Raw genomic sequence first — 19,533 nt, forward strand, 5'->3', positions numbered from 1 at the left:
TAATATTATATTTATATATAGTCTTGCCATTGGATAAGCAATGAAGCCACCTACACTTCGGAATTCATTGTGCTAAAAGGTAGAAGTGGTTGAACCAAGGTTACGGGATACTGCAAACTCATAAGTACACTATCAATTGGTGATTTGGGGCTTTTGGTTTTCTTAATCCACTGTTAACAAATATTTATCCATTCTTAACTTTTTCTCATTGGAATTCAAATGTTGTTATGGAAACATGAGATGTCCACATGCCAATTAGTGAAAACTGAACCAAAAATCAGACCAATGAAGAACTTACTAACAGTTCTAAGGTTTGGAGGACATCACTTGTGAGGGACTGACAGAGGATTTGAGAATAATGTGTATAGTTACTGAAATATGGCTACAATATGACCTAAAGCAAGACACTGTGGTCACAAAATTAATTTTTTAATTCATATCACAACCACCAGAAACATTATTTCTAACAAATAACTCCATTAAGCCCACAAGAAGCCAAACTTGTAGGTATACAAAATGTTAACAGTCCTGAATTTGGTTCAGGGAAATATTTCCAGTAGTCAGCAAAACTACACATGCGCTTACAGGTGTACCAGTTGCTAAGAGCGTTGTTTCTACGCTATTTTGTACTGTTACGCGTGTTTTCTTGTACCTTGTACCTATCTAATCAGCACACTATTATTCTCCTAGCAATAAAAGCCTGTCACCAGCTGATACACAACACAACAACACGCCTGTATATGCTGTGAGTGCAGACATACGAAAAACTTACTTGCGCTGAGGTGACGTTGATATCACCCTGTTCAACATGTAGACGGTATACAGCTCGTCCATAGATAATACACACGCATAACTCGTCCGAGCATGCTTAAATGAACAACAGTTCGCATTAATTAGAAGCTAAATTTATTTACTGTGGCGCTTATTATAAGCTGCTCCAAACGTAAAGATAGCTCTGCCAGGCGGTTCACGCGTTATCATCAGGTAATTATCTGGCTTTAAAGGTATGCTATATTCAGGTAATACCTGACAACTGGTAGCGCGCCCCAGTATACTCATTGTAGAGGTTATTCGTATACTTAGTATACGTAGGATGCTGAAACGTGCATACTAGTAACGGATTGTGGCTGGCTCTTGGCCCAGGCTACTGATCTTTTAAGGATGTGAGACTGATGTCAACACGAATAACTTAATAAATACGTTCCTGGATGGGTAGCTACCAAGTTTCCTGCTTGAGTCCTGGTGAGTGAAATGATTGCCGGCCAGAGTGGCCGGCGTGCATGTGCATGATGTGTCCTATTTTGATGCACTTGACATCCTCATTTTCTGAGGTTTTTCTGAGATTTGTGCATAACTGAATAGTAGTGAGTCAGGACTTGGAATAGGCTTTCATTTTGGAGATAATACACTTATCAATGTTTCCCCACTACTATGAACAAGGGCAGAGGTGGGGATAAGTGGAGATCACATTAAAAGTTCTAATCTCCACTACCTGGTGGTCTTGCTATCCCCTACTATTCCCGTGGTCTTCGGTCTTCATGCTCGGCTTGGAACTACATCACTCAACATATCTTTTAACATACATGATCTAGTAGACAGCACGTGAGCCTTGCATGCAAAAGAGACAGAACTTAATGTGAATAAATCTCAGTGTTTGAAAGTAAAGACAGAGCGATAAAGCTCAACAAGATATCACCTGTGGTTAAATGCCCCACTACCTGGGGCAAGGTTGGCGGCTGATTCCCCCACCTCTACTCGTGTTTATAGTAGTGGTACAAAGCATTGATAGGTGCATTATTCCTATGTACTGATTCAATCCTCAGTACACCAATTGCAAGGATTAGTCTGCATAAACCTTATCTCCATGACCAGTAAGTTCCCTGCGGTGTTACAATGCTGTGATCAGTATGTGGTTGTGTATTTAAGATACTGTGGAATTACTGACCGTTTGCTATACAAGGGGGTAGTACTCCAAAGTATTGTGTACTATGACTATGCCTATGATCTTCATTCTTGGTCAAAGTGCCAAATAGGCCTTGACATTAAAAGGACGCTTAACTCTTAATTAGTCAAATTCTCATAAAACTCACATTCACATTGTATTTCTAACACATATGTGATTTTATAGTTGTCCTGTGAGCTACTACAAAAATTCCTTTTGACATTGATTTCGACTTAGGATGAAGATCACACTACACAATAGATTGTAGTGTCACTCATCTGTGAGTTGCAGCACTCTTAAATTTGTACATGAGATCAACTGTACCTTGTGCACAAACAAGTATCTTCAATAGCAGGCCTTCATCTAGTCGGGGGGGGGGGGGGGGGGGGGCAAAGGAAGGTTTTATGAGAGTGGGGGAGGGCAGTAGTGCAAAGACCCATGTGTGCATTTAGGTCTGGGGACATGCTCACCAGAAATGTTTGTATTTTAGACTCTTGGAATGCTTTTGGTACATCCTCAGGTACCTGAGAATAACATGCCGCTGTGTTTTGTTGCTCCTGGTGCATTCTCAAGTATCTGCGAATAACTTGCCAGTTGATTTTTGCATTTTAGGTGCATTCTCAGGTACATGCTGCTCTAGGAATTTTTTTGTATTTTAGACTTTCTAAGATTGCTTTTGATACATTCTAAGGCACTTTGATTTAAACTATTGAAGGGGGGGTGGGGGATAGTTTGTCAAGGTGGGGGGGCAGGGGTGGATCCATGAGTGGCAAGGAGAGGGTCACAAACAAGCTAAGTAAGTAAGATGCTAGGTAACAGTTTTATTTATTTATTGTATATTATCCACCTAATTAAGGACCCACTACTGTAAGCCTGTGTAGCAGCTCATTTGACTTTGATTTAAGGTGAGTTTGTAATAAATGGTCATGGTATGCATACAGTGTACTTCTTGAGTGATCACTTGATTTTGGCCTGAGAAAGTTTAGCAATTCTGAATCAATTAAAAGATATATGACTCCTCCACAAAGGGAAGGAGAAGGGTGCATTTTGTCCCAAATGCCCCATGCATTAGTTGTGGGGATGAGGGTCTCTCTAGTACTAAACTTTCGGACCTTACTAGCTTAAAACCCTTCTATTCAGAATTAGGTACAAGCTACTAAAACCTTATTATTTTGTATGAAATTATAAATTTTCGTTTTCAAAATTAGTCGTTTACATGTAATTCTGTAGTTACATCAATAAACAACAAAACAACCATAGACAACTATATCTATGATTGCAAAGTTGCATAGACTAAAGTGTGTGGTCAAAGTGGATATTAATAGTAAATTTTATCCCCCATATGTAGCATATACCTTTTGAAGATGGTGATGTATGTGAAAACAGGACATGTGAGCACGTATATTGGCCTACATTTTTGTACTTTCATCACTCTTTACATTATACATATTATTCTATTCTAGTAATAAGATATGACCTGTTGTGTGATGGTGTGTAGTTTGTGCCCACGTGCCTTATTTTTGCATCTGGGGTACAGTCACATATACAAATAAAATTACTTGTACAAAAACATAGTAAGTATATATAGTAGCATGTTATTCAATTATGTTATTCAATTTAAGGAGTCCAGGGTGGTGATTTTGAAGTGGTATTGTAGCATGGAAAAGGATTGTTGATAATTTATTATATATTGAAATTTTGTGAGTATTACAGTCCCAGCGCTACATCTGACATTTTCTACAAGTGGAAATTTCCTTCAAAAGTTTCTATACATGCAATAGACCCTGGTAATGAATAGGAGTCGTATTCCTTGCTTGACATAGAGAACTTGTGCCATGTAAATTAATATCCATCACCTTCCAAATTACATGTTAACAGTCCACTGTGCCATGTAATATAAAATTGTACATATTATATTGATGTGACCTACATTTCTAGCATACTAGATGCACAATGAAATGTCTGCTGATGCTTAAACTTTGAAACATCTTCTTGGAGATCCTTACATCTTGTGAGCTATGTATAATTCTGTAAACTTGATTCCAGTTACGTATAGTTTGGGCCTAAAACTCTGTTTCATTGATCATTGACCCACTATTTTATAGCCTTGACCATTGATGCATTCGCAATGCAAGTGGACAACTTAAAAATATATCATCATTGGGCTGCACAGTTTGTTACTAATAATACGTACATGGTAAAAAGAATAGAACTAATACAGTAGTTAGGCACCAAGACCAAGGGAGAACATAGTCTGGCAGCGCCCTTCCCTTCACTTTTAGAGTAAGGGTCTGGTAACCGTAGTATACGGTATTTGTGCTACCAGAATTCAAATGTGGTTTCAAATTGCGCGTGACGTAATAATTTACCTGTTTTCAGGCTGTTGTAACTCGGCAAAGAAAGCACAAAACTTAATACTTCTCAACGTAGGTCTACAGCGTGTATATCTCGGAGTCTCGCTCGGAGAGTATCAGCTGCTTTCCAACTATCCCGAATTCAGTAACTATGGTTATTGTGTTATTCATGATGCAAACTACACGTTTTATGTCACAAATACTTATTTAAACTGGATATTGCAATTTGATTGGCTCTACCACTATAGTAGTAGTAGCACAAGTACCCTATACTACGGTTACTAGACCCTTACTCTAAAAGCGAAAGGGCGGGCGCTGCCAGACTAGGGAGAACAAAGTAATTTAGTACTATCATAGACTAGAGGCAGTAGCATCCCAAGTGCAGTATAACAGTGCTACTGAAGGACTACTAGATTAGCAGTTTGTCTTTGTGTTGTAATAGTTTATCATGTACAAAATTGCTTGAGGGCATGCATGTGACTAAGTGGGCATGTGAAAGTGATAAGTGATTTAGTAAACCTCTAAATGAATATGATGTTGTCTAAAATAATACTAAACCAGCTTGGCCAGGCGACCTGAAAGGAGGCCTGCATGAGTAATGGTCAGATGACCTGACCAATTCAAATATAACTGACACAACATTGTAACTTATCATAGAAGATGTGCCCAAACACCTTAAAGAGCAGTGATACTGTGTCAAAAATGTGTTCTTGAGTCCTGCTGTGCTAGAAGCAATTTAAAGTTCAGCTCTATTATCTATGGCTGTTCAGTCATTTGTTGTATAATCAGTATAAATAACTGTCTACACTATGTTGCTAGTAAGGAAGCATTATAGTGAGAACAATAATTGTTACTGAACTTATGACACCTGTCACACATGGTACTTCTATCAGCCAGTAGCTGATGATGTTAAACACACTACAGTATGTGCTGCCAATGATTGTGAGCAGCACAGAAGTTATTCAATAAGTAGCAACCACGCAATAATGCTTTTAAATACTACCAACAGCAAATATAAAAATATACATGATGCCCTGCAGCTGTGGGATGAATCAAAATTGTTAACATAAATAGGTAAACATGGCTATGATTCTGCATGTGTAAAGTAGCGGCTCCTACACTTTTGTTTTTTTTTTAGTCAACAAAAATAAGTCTGCTTTCAGTGAGTGTGTGCATTCTGCTGAAATCCTTATTGTGGGCCTGATAACACAACATCTGTTGGTGATGTGGCTTCCCTTTGGTGAATTTGTAGACAAGACAAGGTGAGGGGATTTTCTCACCTTGCTTTTGTTGTAATTAATTGTGGTTCCAACAGCTCCAGGTTTGCACACCTGGCCTAAATGACTAAACAGTTGAAGTTAATTTGGTTGTCATCATTTGTGATCATGTGCCATATGCTATACATTTGGGGTTGCGTATTGGAGGATGAATTAGCAGAACTGTACATTCCATGGTTACTGTACACATACAAATTTTCAAAGGACATAATTTTCATGGATTTTGCAGTTGCTTTGCTTTCCGCAACATTTTCATCTTTGAAAATTAATGATTATCAAGGTTAGTTCTATGCTTTCTAATAGATAACCTCAGTGAGAAATGACTGATCCTCAAAATAAAACCGCGAAAATCCTGAAATTCATCGACCCCAAAAATTACATACTGTACCTCAAAAATTTGTACATATATGGTGGTATATTATTTGGTCATTCGCTTTAAGAAAAGTGCTGTATCCGAACAATGAAACATCCAGACTCTTTGCCTTAGAACATTTAGAAACCACCTAAAATCAATGTACTGTATTATACACAAACAGGTAGAATGTACCCACAAACACGAACCTGTCTTTCATGTCAAATGATACGTACAGTAAATTTAGATCACAGCAGATCATTAGCTAGTTTAAATCAGGTGTTTAAGTAACTTGCCATGCACAAATGCTGTATACATCACTGTCAAAGTAGTACCAGTCTTTAATAAATAGCATGATGGTATAAACTCAGGTTACTACAAAATTATGTTGCCAGATATAAGCATAATGAACAGGAGATGTATGCAAATTGTGTGTAAAATCATCAATTCTAAAAACCAATTTCATAAACATGTTATAGAGAAATCTATTAGATAGCCCCCATGCAGTGTTCATTTATTTATTATGAGCCACTTGATCAGCCCTGCCTCATGGTTTTTCTTGTAAGCTGCTTTTCTCCCCAAGCTCACGAGTGATATAGCACAAATATCCTGATACTTAAACGTACTGATTTTCCAGATCACTTTATGGGTGAAGTTGGGACCTCCCAAATGTCCACATTAAAAGGTTTCCACGTAACAAATCATTTTGTTGTTTGATTATCAACTAGCAGTGGAACCTGTTAATAATGTTAATAATAGACACTTAATCATATGTGGACACCTGTAAAATCCAGAGTCTGGACATTTTGTAATGGTCTCAAAGTATCCCTTTGCATATAAATCGACCATGATAAAGAGGAAGCTTTGAACCATCTTTATTGCAATGTTATACTACACCATATTAATTCTAAAAGAAAGCTAAACTAATATAGCACCATTGCTTACTTTTGCTTAGCTTTTTGTTGTGTAAGAAACATGTTTATGTTATAAAATATTTTCCAGTTTTTCTTCCACAACGTACTACAATATTTATACCTTCAATCTTTCTACACAAATTGTAATCATTGATATACCAATAGCCAGTATAATAACACAATATTGTAGTTGTATACAAATGTTGGTATCATGAAAATCATAATAAGTTGTAATTTCAAGCTAAAAAACAAAGAGCATTTTTCAGAAATTTATCAGGTATGGATGGTTTACTGGTACATAGGTAGGTGCAGTCAAGCCCAAATATCCCATCAAAAAGTTTTAATGCACTACGTACAAGTATCTCAAAGACTTTCACAGGACTAGTAACCTGTAGAAGGTTGTACCATGTCTCGCAGGTGAAGGTATGGGCACCTGAAGTCCCATATGGACCTTCACCCACTATGTGATACATGGACAGTTGGCATTTACTTCCCCAGTGACACCAGGCTGCGAGGTCCCCATTGAACAGCTGAATAGACTGGAGTAATGTAAGTGAAGTTTCTTGCTCAAGGAAACACCAAAATATCAATTGGTGTAACCAGACATCGAACCTATAGAACCTTAATTTTCCATTATCAGGCTGATGCTCTAGCCACTTGGCCTGGTATTACACACACGCACGCACACACACACATACACACGCACACACACACACACACACACACACACACACACACACTCGCTCACTCTATTTAACAGGCATGCAGGTATGGCTCTATATATTAGTGAAAAACTACGCACATTTGGTGAGTTTAAACTCTTAATTATGCACTCATACTGTTGAATAGACAAGACTACAGTTTGTATGTGCCTCTAATATGCAAGACCGAGAATGTGGTGTACATGTATATCGCTAATGATGCTTAATGGTTGAAAAGGTACTTGAGCAAACTTAATGTGAGTCCAGTAGTCCATTCTAGTAATCCAGCCCAGTACTCTAGTGCAGTAATCCAAAAGTCCAGTCAAGTGAATGGGTATACATCCATAAACTTTATGTTTGCTTGTTGTAAGATCTACATGACAAGTACTGAGTATCATTACAAATATCAAAAGTAAATGCTGAGTTGGGAGTTGTAGTTAATTGGTGTGACTACAGTTGCACCATATAGGAATTAGACCACAACTCCACAGTAATTTGTGTACACGTGGCCACAATAAACTAGTCATCTTGCTATCCCAAACTCTGTGAGAAATGTATATACTCAAGAATTAAAACATACTATCTTTTGGAGTACCTAGTCTGATGTATATGATATTATCTGCATGGAGGCACTTCTTATATAAACAGACTTTATTTCCATTTTAGGATGTGTAAGACAGTCATCAGCCAGCATATGCCATTTGTTCACCAAGTGAAATTAGCTGGCATACATATAACCTGAAACTTTTGTGAAAATATATTGAAGTAATAGCTTGTGTATAGGGGTAGAAATATTAACTAATCCTTTATATCCCATGCAACTTACTTTTTGTAAAATTAGCTAACTATAAATTAGGTTATAACTGTTAGTTTCATGTCCTTGTTTGTTACCATTTCACCCAGGGGAAGAATATACTGTATGCAATGGAAATGGAAAACGGAAAAAAGTCAAATCTTCATGACATGTATATTAGGGTAAAACTCTTACTTAGTGGCCACCTCCCAAAAACAGCCTCATTACAAAAACCACTTCTGTACAAGGTCATAAGATGACAAAGGCACACTTATATCCAAGAACATTACAGTGACTACCTCCTTACAATAACCACCTCTTTACAAAGACCACTTCTTAAGATTTCATAGCTAAGCTACAAACATGTATTGTATGTATGACTTATTCACTAACTCACCTAGAAAATGATAGGTACTTATGGTCATCTTTTGAGACTGCATTTTCTTTGATACAGTTATAGTTTACAACACTTTATGAGAATATCCATTACAAACCAACCAACTGATTTATGGTACAGATGGTCTGATCAGACCAAAATATGGAGGATGATATTGACCTTACCATGGGGTCATAAAGAGGAGATACACCATTAATTTTCTGGGGTGTACATATTTTACACATTATAGTATAGGTCCTGGAGTATACCTGGCTATAGTAATGGGTTGGGATTATGATGAATATATGTAATTGTATACAAATTCATTATTACGTTCGGTTTTTGTAAAGAGGTGGTCATTATAGGTCATTAAGTATGCCTTTGGCATCTTCTAGACCTAATTGCAATATGGTCTTTGTAATGAGGTGGTCTTTGTACAGAGATGGTCTTTGTAATGAGGTGGTCTTTGAGAGGTGGTAACTAAGCAAGAGTTTTACCCTAGTGTACACATGTAATGAAGATTTGACCTTTTCCGATTTCTATTTTCTTTTTCCAGTTTCCATTTCCACTGCTTCCAATTCCCCAAGTAGGTGTTTGGTTTTAATGCATGATTACTAGATACTATGTAACCATTGTTGTAACATAGGTACAGTACAGAGAAAAGTAGCTAGTTATCCCAACGGACTGCATATATAGACAACTCATAATTTTAAAATCCTGCGTGATGTTTCTATTCTGAAAGTCAAATGTTACACAAAATGTTCTGTACTGTGCATGTACATCTGTGCATGTACATCTGTACATGTATTGTGTTCATATGTAGTAACTGCATGTCTATATTCAATTTATTCATGGTGGTAGATGTTAGTGACCCACATGATTTTATTTAATAGATTAAAGTGACATGATGAGATTTCAACAGTTTAGTGATGCAGGCCATTGATGCTTGTTTTACATACTTAGGTAAGCTATAGTTTATATACAGTGCAGTTGAGTATGCCATTAAGTATAACTAACAGGTCATTCTAAGGAGACATGGAAAGGAACTCTTACTGCAGCACTGCATCAAACAGCAATACAGCAGTTACGATGTTGCATATTTAAACATTCTGTGTATACATATTCAGTGTACATGTGATAGAAGTGTATTTATATTGATGCAAATTAAACCAATACATGCCGTAGTTGTACTTTTTCAAATATAATAGATCTGCTATGCTGTAATATACTGGCACAACAGTGTGGGCAGATAATATTATGTGTGTTTTATAAGAGTGATTGCAAGTTCAACAGCATGTACTGTGTACAAGTATATCATGCACTGTAAAACATAATATGCAGAGTACTAGTGTATAGTACATATGGTTATAACCTTAGTGTAATCACTTAAGTGTATATAGTATTATTTTATCATAAGGTATTAAGCATTATAATTACTATACATGCATTCTGCAATTGCATCATTGGCAGATCTTTACTGTATTATATTGTTATCGATCGATGGTGAACTTCATATTAATAATACGTATCTTAAACACAACATTGTAACACTGATGCATGCACAAGTGTGTAATTATATATTGTAGTAACCGTGCATGCATGGGTTTATTGCTGCATATGCATGTGCCTATATAATTATATAATTTATATAGCTTTATAACCTATATAACTCTTTACATGTACTGTTGCAAGCATGGTTACAGTAGTTGCAAACTATAATGCATTGTTATACGAACTGTAATATTATAATTATGGTCTATATACAATTATTATTATTATATATCTGTTAAAGAAATCAATGGTTATAATTACGAAAGAGTCCATATGTGTCTGGGTATCTGTGCCATTATGTATTTTAGCTTAAACTTTCTAATAAAACAATCGTTTTGTTGATTGCTTGTATCACTTCATGTATGATATTGATGGAGTCTATCCAAGTATGTAAATCAAAACATGCATATATAGAAAGAGTAAACAAAGTTAAATTAAATATTATACAATTGAAGAAATTTAATGTGCTTGAGTCTATTCTATCGCAATCAGGTCGGTGACATGCATACTTCTGGTCTATATATTATTATCTAGCTATCATATCAGTAAGCCATGTATTACAATGAGTCATCCATCTCTTCAGCCTAAGTATGCAAAGAGTATGCTGCTAGGGGGAGGTGGTTAATTGTATACTTTTAATGAAATAAAAGTAATAACCAAAAATGTAAGATTAAAAAAATGCTTTGGACCAGTTGGTTAATAATCCATACATGCTCCTACATAAACTACTGGCCTTATACTGAAACTGAAAGGCCAGGATACAGATAGTGTATACGTAATTATCTGTATTATAATTTTATATGCATTTAAATGATGATACTTCCCTTGAGATTATCCATACCTAGATCTGTTATTGTTAGCTATAATGTATTTAATTTTAAGAATAGCGTAATTTTCAAGAGTAGTTGTGTGCATAATTGTGACATCTTCAACATTATTTCAGCAATCTTTGTGAAAGAGTTACAAAGAACTACTATTTGTGACTGGATTTATGAAAAAAGGGTCTTCCACACATCCAATTCCATAAACTTGGGAGACCATTCCTTAGTGCTCAAGTAACATAATTATTATCCTGAAACTTTCACCATATATTCAGCTATGTTGGTGCTCATTTCTGACCAAATTTCAAGTCAATAGCTCTTTCCATTCTAAAGATATGAATTGCCAAAAATGGCAAACTGGATGTGTGTGGAAGAGTAGGAAGACCCCCTTTTGCAAATCCGGTCACATATGTACATTTGGTATGTGGTTAGTAGATTGCTTGCAACAATCACATCATTCCACCTTTCCATAGTCACAACAATGCCACATACTACCACTGACTACACATGCATGGCACTTTTATGCTGACACAAGTAGAAAGGTCATCAGTGATATCAGTTGAAATTCATCATACCAGGTCTCCAAACAAGCCTTAGGCCTGGATCTCCAGTAAGCACGTACACTGCCTTTGGATCCTTACTGTGTACACATAAACATAATGTACTGACTTATGACTAATGTGAGGAATAAAACAATCACAATGGAAAATTTAATGTATACATGATGTGTAAACAGTTTACAATAACACAATACAGACACAACATTCACACTGTAAATGTCAAAGTAGCACTATAATTGTTCTCAGATGTATACAGCAACGTTGAATCACCATTTTCTGTTTCTCCTATAAGTAGAAATATACGTATATCTGTAACCACAGCATGTATGTAGCTTACCTAGCTCAATATGTATAAGCATCTTGTCTTTGCAGTCCCATCAGAATAATTTTACGTCTAATGTAGAAACAAACAGATCTTATACACTGTACATGCAAAGTGAAATATGCATGTAGCAAAATACACAGTACCGTTACAGTAAACTTTAAACGTTGAAAATATTAAGTCATCTAAACCTTCAATGAAAAATCCCCTTACTGTTAAATTACTTTGACAAGCGGAGTACTGTAGTAGTAAAAAAAAACAATTTCAACGAAAAGTGAACTCATGTTTGCATAGAAGAGCTGTAGCCACCACACATGCACCTACTGCCTAATTTTACTTGGCAGCTGCATCTGAGATGTATTGACAGACATTGACATGAATGACTCACTCAGCAGCCATCTCCTTAACAACCTCTCTGTATGTAGTGGCCACCTCCTTAACCACTTCTCTATACTGGCCACCTCAAATAGTTTCCAAACACAGCAATGGTGTACTACATGACATGTTTTCTAAAGCAAATTCTTTAGCCAGTAAACGGTTCATTACAAAGTATTTTTGTGATGGGTGTGTCCACCCACCATTCTAGTTAAAGTGCTTCGCAGCACACAAGGAAAGCCCCATTCATTGCTCTCAGAGATCAGCCATCCTCATTCAAGTTATCATAATGAGAATGAAGGTTGAAACTTTTCACACTTGTTTACAAGCATGATGTGGACAGGCAAACATACAATCATACTACACAGAAACATGTGGTTTTCCTATATCCAATTTCAGGAAACCAGGTTCATGCCCACAGCTGGCCTACAGCTTAACAGCGCATCGGGTTAGAGTTACTAAACAAACTTTAAAATATTTTACAGAGGAATTAATTTTATGATAACTGCTTTGTAGAAATCAATGATCGAATTTCATAGCTTGCAGGCAAATGCCAGATAGTGACAGGGGACTGATACACATTGTTAATTTTATATATGTCATACCTGATGAATGATACCTTCATTCATTTTCCTTACTCACACTCACTGAAGTACCACAATCCACCTACATAAACCACAGCATGTTATGAGCTGTAACACACTGACTAGTGTATATATATATATCTGGCTACACTGCCATTAAATAGATTACTGCATGTCAAACAGCTTACCACGCCTTCAGGCACAATATAACATGCTCAAAATCTAGGTTTATCCAATCGCTATGCATTGTTCACGTGCAGTGATTTAACGAGCACGATTATTTTGTCACATGAGGACGCATAGTTGCCATGGCGCCAGTGTTATCGCAAGAAAACCAGACGCTTTTGCCGAACCTACAACAGAAACAGCCGTGAAATGAATAATAGTCTAAATAGAGTTAGAAAAGGCCCTCAGTAGCGCCCTTGCTTCACTCGTGCGCTACACCCCGGGCATTCAGGTTTATAAATTTCATTGACTCCGCATTGTGCCCGTGTAACTGCTTTAGACTCCATTTAACATTACTCAGATTACTTACCTCATCCACAGCTGTTTCTGCTGTAGGCTTGGCAAAAGTGGCTGGTTTTATTGAGATAATACTAGCACCATGGCAACTATGCGTCCTCATGTGACAAAATAATCTATTTAGAGTGTAACGTGAAATAGAGCCTAAAGCAGTTATACGGGCACAATATGGAGTCTATGAAATTTATAAACCCTCAGGCCCATAGTAGCACCCTCGCTTCGCTCGTGCACTACAACCCGGGACTTCGGGTTTATAAATTTCATAGAATCCACATTGTGCCCGTATAACTATTATTTAGGGCCCAACTTAAACAAGTATGACAAAACACCTACAAGGACTTGCAAGTGATTACAGTTCAGTATGGATTATAGGGTAATTGCCCGTGAAATCAGCACCATCATAAAGAATTAATGCTAATTGCATTCTTGAATTTTTAAATTATGGAAAGAATGTTTTAATGGAGTATGAAGGATTATAATTAAGACTCCCTTGGCAGTCCTCACTTTGTTATTAGCAGTGCTGTCTTCTCTGGTGGCTGCTTATCCTCCATTTCATACTTGAAATTATTTATCACATGACAAAGCTTCCAATAGACCCAGCTTTGACAAAAAGTAAAAACTACACTCACACATTCACAGGGAAATATTTTATGGTAATTTTATGCATTGATACTCATATCCTACATGCATTCATGTCAGCAACAATTTATTTGCTGGCAACCAAAAAAAAACAGTTATTGTAATGTACTCAACAAAATAAAGGCTATAGAACTATTATTATATATATATATGCCTGCAAAAGTAGTTTGTTCTTAGCTGTGCTTGTGCTAACACAAATCACACAGCTGTCCCAATCTTCATCCGATTGAAACTATCATCACCATACATACATATGGTAATACCTGGCCTTAAATAAAGGCCAGAGGAAAGCTACGGTCACTCATGAGAATGACAACGAATGAACCGGCTGACCATTAACTTATAAGTGAATGAGCATAATGCATCTCATGGACTAGACCCATGGACTCACTGACGGACAGGGCTTGAAACAGGAAATGTTGGAGACTGTTTTCATGAATACTATATACGCACCAATATTTTCAAAAGATGATGCTAGAAATCTTAGTTAGGGTACACAGTTGCCATCGATTTAAACTACAACCATAACAAATGCACTTGTAGCTAAAAGTACCTACTGCCACGGGCGTAGGCAGGGGAGTTCAGACGAACCCCCCTTTCAGAGGCAGAATTTTTAAAAATCATACCAAGTCTTACAGCCCTGGAGCTCTCTGGTAGCTACTTACCCCACCGGCTCCTCTGTACTACTCTTGAGGGTCACATCACATTAATGCTGAACCATTGCAAATTTTATCTATTACATCACGTGATCAATTGCGCACGTGATGCATGGTTGAAATGGTGTGAGTGAAATAGTGAAGGACTGTGTTGAGACATATTACAAGGCAGCTGCTGCTAAACTTGAGTGGTCGTGTTATACATGTGTCAGGTTAGAACAAACTGTGAATTGTTGATGCATATTTAACTGAAGAATGGTTTGTTTATTTTGTTACTTGTTGTGGGCACGTGATGTCTCGAACATATAGGAGTACAAGCCAAGACCATCAACAGGAGGACTGGCAGAGAATAATGTATGCCTGGAAAGAAATATTGCCAACTGCTAAGGGACTTGAGTGTGGAGGGCTTCCATGTGCTATGAAATTGAAGTTGGCTGTCAGTATGCTGTCTGGAAGTGAAGATTAGTTAGTTTTACAGTTGGTTTATAGTTTCATAAGCTGCATAAACAGCAGTGTGTAGCTTTTAGTTAGTTAGATGCACAAACCACACCTTTCGATGTTACTGCTTAAGGGCACATTTTATGTATACTTCATTTTCGTTCAAACATGGTCTAGGGGAAACACCCAGGCCTTCTCCTTAAGGCATTCCACTTTAACTCCAAACCCCTTCAAAAATATCCTGGCTACGCCCCTAATTGCTCCATCACCAAAGCTAAAAATCTACTATTATACCAAGTGCTGTAGTAATGAAGAAACCAGATATACAAATTTATGAATACTACAGCATTACTGTATTGTCTAATCAAATACTCCATGCATGACTTATTGAAGACTAAATAGCAAAAATTGTGAAACAATAATATGCATTGCAAGAACTATGTAGATACCGTATGGATTATGTGTAAAGCTCAGTCTATGTGTCCTGTCATCCAGTTTGTAAGCAAAATACACCACACCAAGTGAATGAGTGAGTAGGGTGACAACAGCTGATGCATGAGGATTGGGGTCACCAGTGTACCCCTCAGCTGAGCACCTTATCGTGGTTTGATTTGAAAATTATATTGGGCTTACTCCATTGCTAGGAATCCTACCCAAACACAAAAGAAAAATATAGCCACTACATACATAAACAACCCATAGCAGAAAAATCTCAAAATGTAACGAATAATTATTCTATGGCAGAACTATTGTTATGCATATCAGACAAGCAATGGACTGGACCTAATGGGGATAATGTGTACTTTGTGGATAGTGAGTATAGGGTTGGGAGGTTTTTAGGTATTAGTAGTTAAAAAGGTATTTTTCAGATACCAAAGTGATTTTCTAAAAATACCGAATACCGAATTTGATGTAGTAATTAATTTTTGGCGGTTTAGTGATGACCATACGTACATGAAGTCAAGCCTCATACAACCATAATTACGCTGTGGACAAGCACAGAGCTGTGAGTGCATGTTGAAGTATTCACAATGGTTTTTACTTTTTGGGATACTTCAAAACTTACTTTGCGGCACAATATTATTGTTGTTTCATTTGTTTCTTTTAAAAAAATGTGGGTATAAGTGCAAATCATAGCTTACCCAAGTTTAAAGGTATTTAGTGATACCGAAGTATTTCTCCTAATACCGTACCGTTCTTCAAAAATGCAATACCTCCCATCCCTAGGTGAGTATATACAATGCACAAATTGTTTTGATTATTCTAATTACTTACTTCAAATACACACACACACACACACACACTACAGAAAAAAAAAGAAGGTCACCAGCAGCTAAGCAAAACACAGCAGCCAAGTGAAACACAGCTGTTGCTCCCCAGCGAATTAGCACTGGGAAGCCTCAGTTACTTGAGTTTGGTGCAGGAAAATCCTCTTGGTGCAGTACTCGTAAGCCACACAAGGATTGCCCAAGTCTCACAGAGAGAAGTCACAGAACCTGAAGTTCCACAATGACCCCTACACCCCTAAGAGAGACAACGACAGTTGGGTATTAGCTTCCCCAGAAAACACCAGGTACCCATTAATGTTAGAGCTGCTTCCCCAGTTGACACAAGGTCACCAGGTCTTCATTTTACAGCCGAGTATTCAGGAGCAATATGGGTAAAGATTTTTGTTTAAGAAAGCAACAACAACAACAACAACAACAACAACAACAACAACTTAGCATAACCGGGCATGACCCTTTTGATTAACAGGATGATGTTCTAGCCACTTGGCTGTTCTGCCTCTCTCTCTCTCTCTAATGCACACACATACACACACATGCACGCAGTGAACCAGCACTGGAACACCTGTACATTACCCAGGTGATATGAGTCAACACCAGCAAATATCCTGAGACAGGACCAGTTACTCACAGGAGACTGTATCATGTCTCACAGGTGAAGGTATGGACACCCAAAGTCCCATTCACTCACTCTGCGATACATGGACAGCTGGCATTTACAGCTGGCATTTACGTATACCTCCCTGGTTTATACCAGGTGGCCATTGATGTAACAGCTGGGTGGACACTAGACACACAGACACACTACACACCTGTACTATCTGCTTTGTCAGTAGATAAGGTTGGGTTCAAAGGCTAACCTGTGCCAATAGTAGCAAATACAATGAATAACACATTATAATCTCACTTGAAATTATATATTATTCATGTAAGCATGGACGCAGTTGTGCACTCTGTAAGTACCATATTAAAGTTTAAAATTTCTGAAATGAATTTTAATGAATTGAGGTAATGCCAGGGTCTACTGTTACTCTCCAATACAAGGCAAACTGAGAGGCTACATTTTTTCTTGATGTGTGCCAGACACATGACAATAAATGATGCTCTGCCTAAAATAGTGGTATACCAAGCAGAAAGTTACATAGCTGCATTACACAGCTACGAATATATATTTCAAAACCGTATGCATGGTGTAGTCCTTGTAAAAGTGAACTCTAGTGGCTAACACTTTGCATATTGAGTTTGTGTGTGCATGTGTGTGTGTGGTTGGCGCATGCAGTGTGAAAGGTGGTCATTGGGTTGAGTCAGTTTTGTCTAACACGTACAATATCTCTTTTTTGTGATCAAAAAGTATCTGCTATACACTCTATTGCCTATTGTACCTGTAGTACCATGAAATTGCTCTGCTAAAAGGATAAATTAATATGCATGAATTTCTTGCCTACGTCATGATATACAGCAATAGAGGAAGCACTAAAATAGTTCTGGAAATGTGGCTTGTGATTTAACATTGAACGATCAAGGTGATTTAAACATTATTAATGACAAGCAGCCTTCAGATGCTAGCGAACCCAACTCAGTAGTTGAAATAAAAATGAGTAACAATTCAAGAGTCAATAGTTTACTACAGTATCACGATGGGACACAACCACAACATTTTCTACAGGCCTGAACATTTACATCAATAATAACGTGGTGTTTCCATAATGTTTTAATGAAATCATGACTGCTGCATTGCATGGTGTTGCACAGGCATGGACTGCAGGCGGAGCTGCGACTGTAGTTAACGTCTAGTGCCTTTCCCATGGTCAGAGTTTAAGTGGTGACTGTACAAGTCACTCCTTGCATCTGTGGTATCACAACATGTTTGCTAGTTCATGCAAGTACGGTGGGACAGGAAAATCCAAGGGAACATCATGAGACCTAGTCTCGTGCGTGTGACACCTATCTATGATCAAGCATATTGCAGGGTATGGATACAGTCGAGGATACAGCGTAGAGCATAGATAGTATCTATGCGTAGAGTAAGATGACACACTGCCTTAGGCCATTTACAACACACAAGCACTTTGAATTCACACTAAACTCACAATAAACTTCCAATCTCACTAAACTCCAATACACCCGGAGAGACAGTCAAGGCGCTACTCCTGACACCCGCATCCTTCAATATGGTAATAATAGCAGCGCTACCCAAACGTGCGACTATACACGGTGATACTATTCAGGTATTACCTGATATAACACGTGACTTTTCCTCAGATAACTACCTGAATATAGTACGAGAATCGGGTGGCTCTGCTGCACTGTGCAGCTCAGGGTAATGATGGAGGTAAAGAAAGCTCGCCGGAAGTAACAAGAATTTACACAAAGGTACGTTATTGTAGTAATTTTTATACTGAATGAGTCTTGATGTGAACGGTTCAACGCGTTGTAAGTCTGGTTCAACGCGTTGACTGGCAGCATAATATGGCACGACGGACAAACGCGTTGCACCTACCGGAGCGTGTAAACTGCAAAGTTATCAATGCGTGTGCACTTCGCCATGATATTCACGTCGTTGTAACGCGTGCTGAACCCGTGCTTCTGTAGTTGACAACGCTTATTACACGCCAAACCTATGGTAGACACGCAACAGTTGCTGCGTTTCGGTAGCACGCGTTTGTCAAGTTGTAGCTGAGCGGTACTGTACTTACAGGGTGATCTGTTTGTAGTTGATTCTCTACAGGATGACCTGATCTCTCTATAGGGTAACTTGTTTCTAGCTGAACTCTCTACAGAGTAGGTTCTTTGTAGCTGAACTCTCTACAAGGTGACTTCTTCTAGCTGATCTCTCTATAGGGTGACCTGATCTCTCTGCAGGGTGACTTTTATCTTGCTGAATTCTTTACAGGGTGATTTGCTTGTACTGTATCAAAACTATCTACAGGATTATTATTTTATATCTGAACTTTATACAGATTGATTTGTTTGTAGCTGAACTCTCTACAGGGTGATCTGATCTCTCTACAGGGGGGTGATTTGTTTGTAACTGATATCTCTACAGGTAGGTTTGTTTGTAAGTGAACTC

General features: G+C 37.7%; 2 long non-coding RNA genes across 16 annotated transcripts; one reads left to right on the forward strand and one right to left on the reverse strand.

Moving 5' to 3' along the window:
* Positions 1 to 908: 908 nt before the first annotated feature.
* On the forward strand, positions 909 to 9,882 carry LOC136255593 (uncharacterized). 7 transcript variants are annotated; one of them, XR_010700981.1, is made up of 6 exons: positions 909 to 984; positions 2,129 to 2,222; positions 2,799 to 2,847; positions 3,291 to 3,333; positions 9,603 to 9,672; positions 9,729 to 9,882. It is a non-coding gene; the product is annotated as an uncharacterized lncRNA (long non-coding RNA). The 7 variants fall into 7 exon arrangements; XR_010700982.1 differs by lacking the exon at positions 909 to 984 and adding an exon at positions 991 to 1,242; XR_010700983.1 differs by having other exon boundaries at positions 3,291 to 3,953; positions 9,603 to 9,882.
* A 1,880-nt stretch (positions 9,883 to 11,762) lies between these two features.
* Positions 11,763 to 18,760, reverse strand: LOC136256880 (uncharacterized). 9 transcript variants are annotated; one of them, XR_010701699.1, is made up of 7 exons: positions 18,699 to 18,760; positions 18,554 to 18,627; positions 17,276 to 17,323; positions 13,949 to 14,044; positions 12,944 to 13,004; positions 11,979 to 12,035; positions 11,763 to 11,926 (listed from the first exon to the last, which is right to left on the reverse strand). It is a non-coding gene; the product is annotated as an uncharacterized lncRNA (long non-coding RNA). The 9 variants fall into 9 exon arrangements; XR_010701698.1 differs by lacking the exon at positions 17,276 to 17,323 and having other exon boundaries at positions 18,699 to 18,738; XR_010701700.1 differs by lacking the exon at positions 17,276 to 17,323 and having other exon boundaries at positions 18,554 to 18,613; positions 18,677 to 18,723.
* Between the last annotated feature and the right edge of the window lie 773 nt (positions 18,761 to 19,533).

This window comes from Dysidea avara, chromosome 5, assembly GCF_963678975.1.
Source record: "Dysidea avara chromosome 5, odDysAvar1.4, whole genome shotgun sequence".
In the NCBI taxonomy this organism is placed as follows: domain Eukaryota; kingdom Metazoa; phylum Porifera; class Demospongiae; order Dictyoceratida; family Dysideidae; genus Dysidea; species Dysidea avara.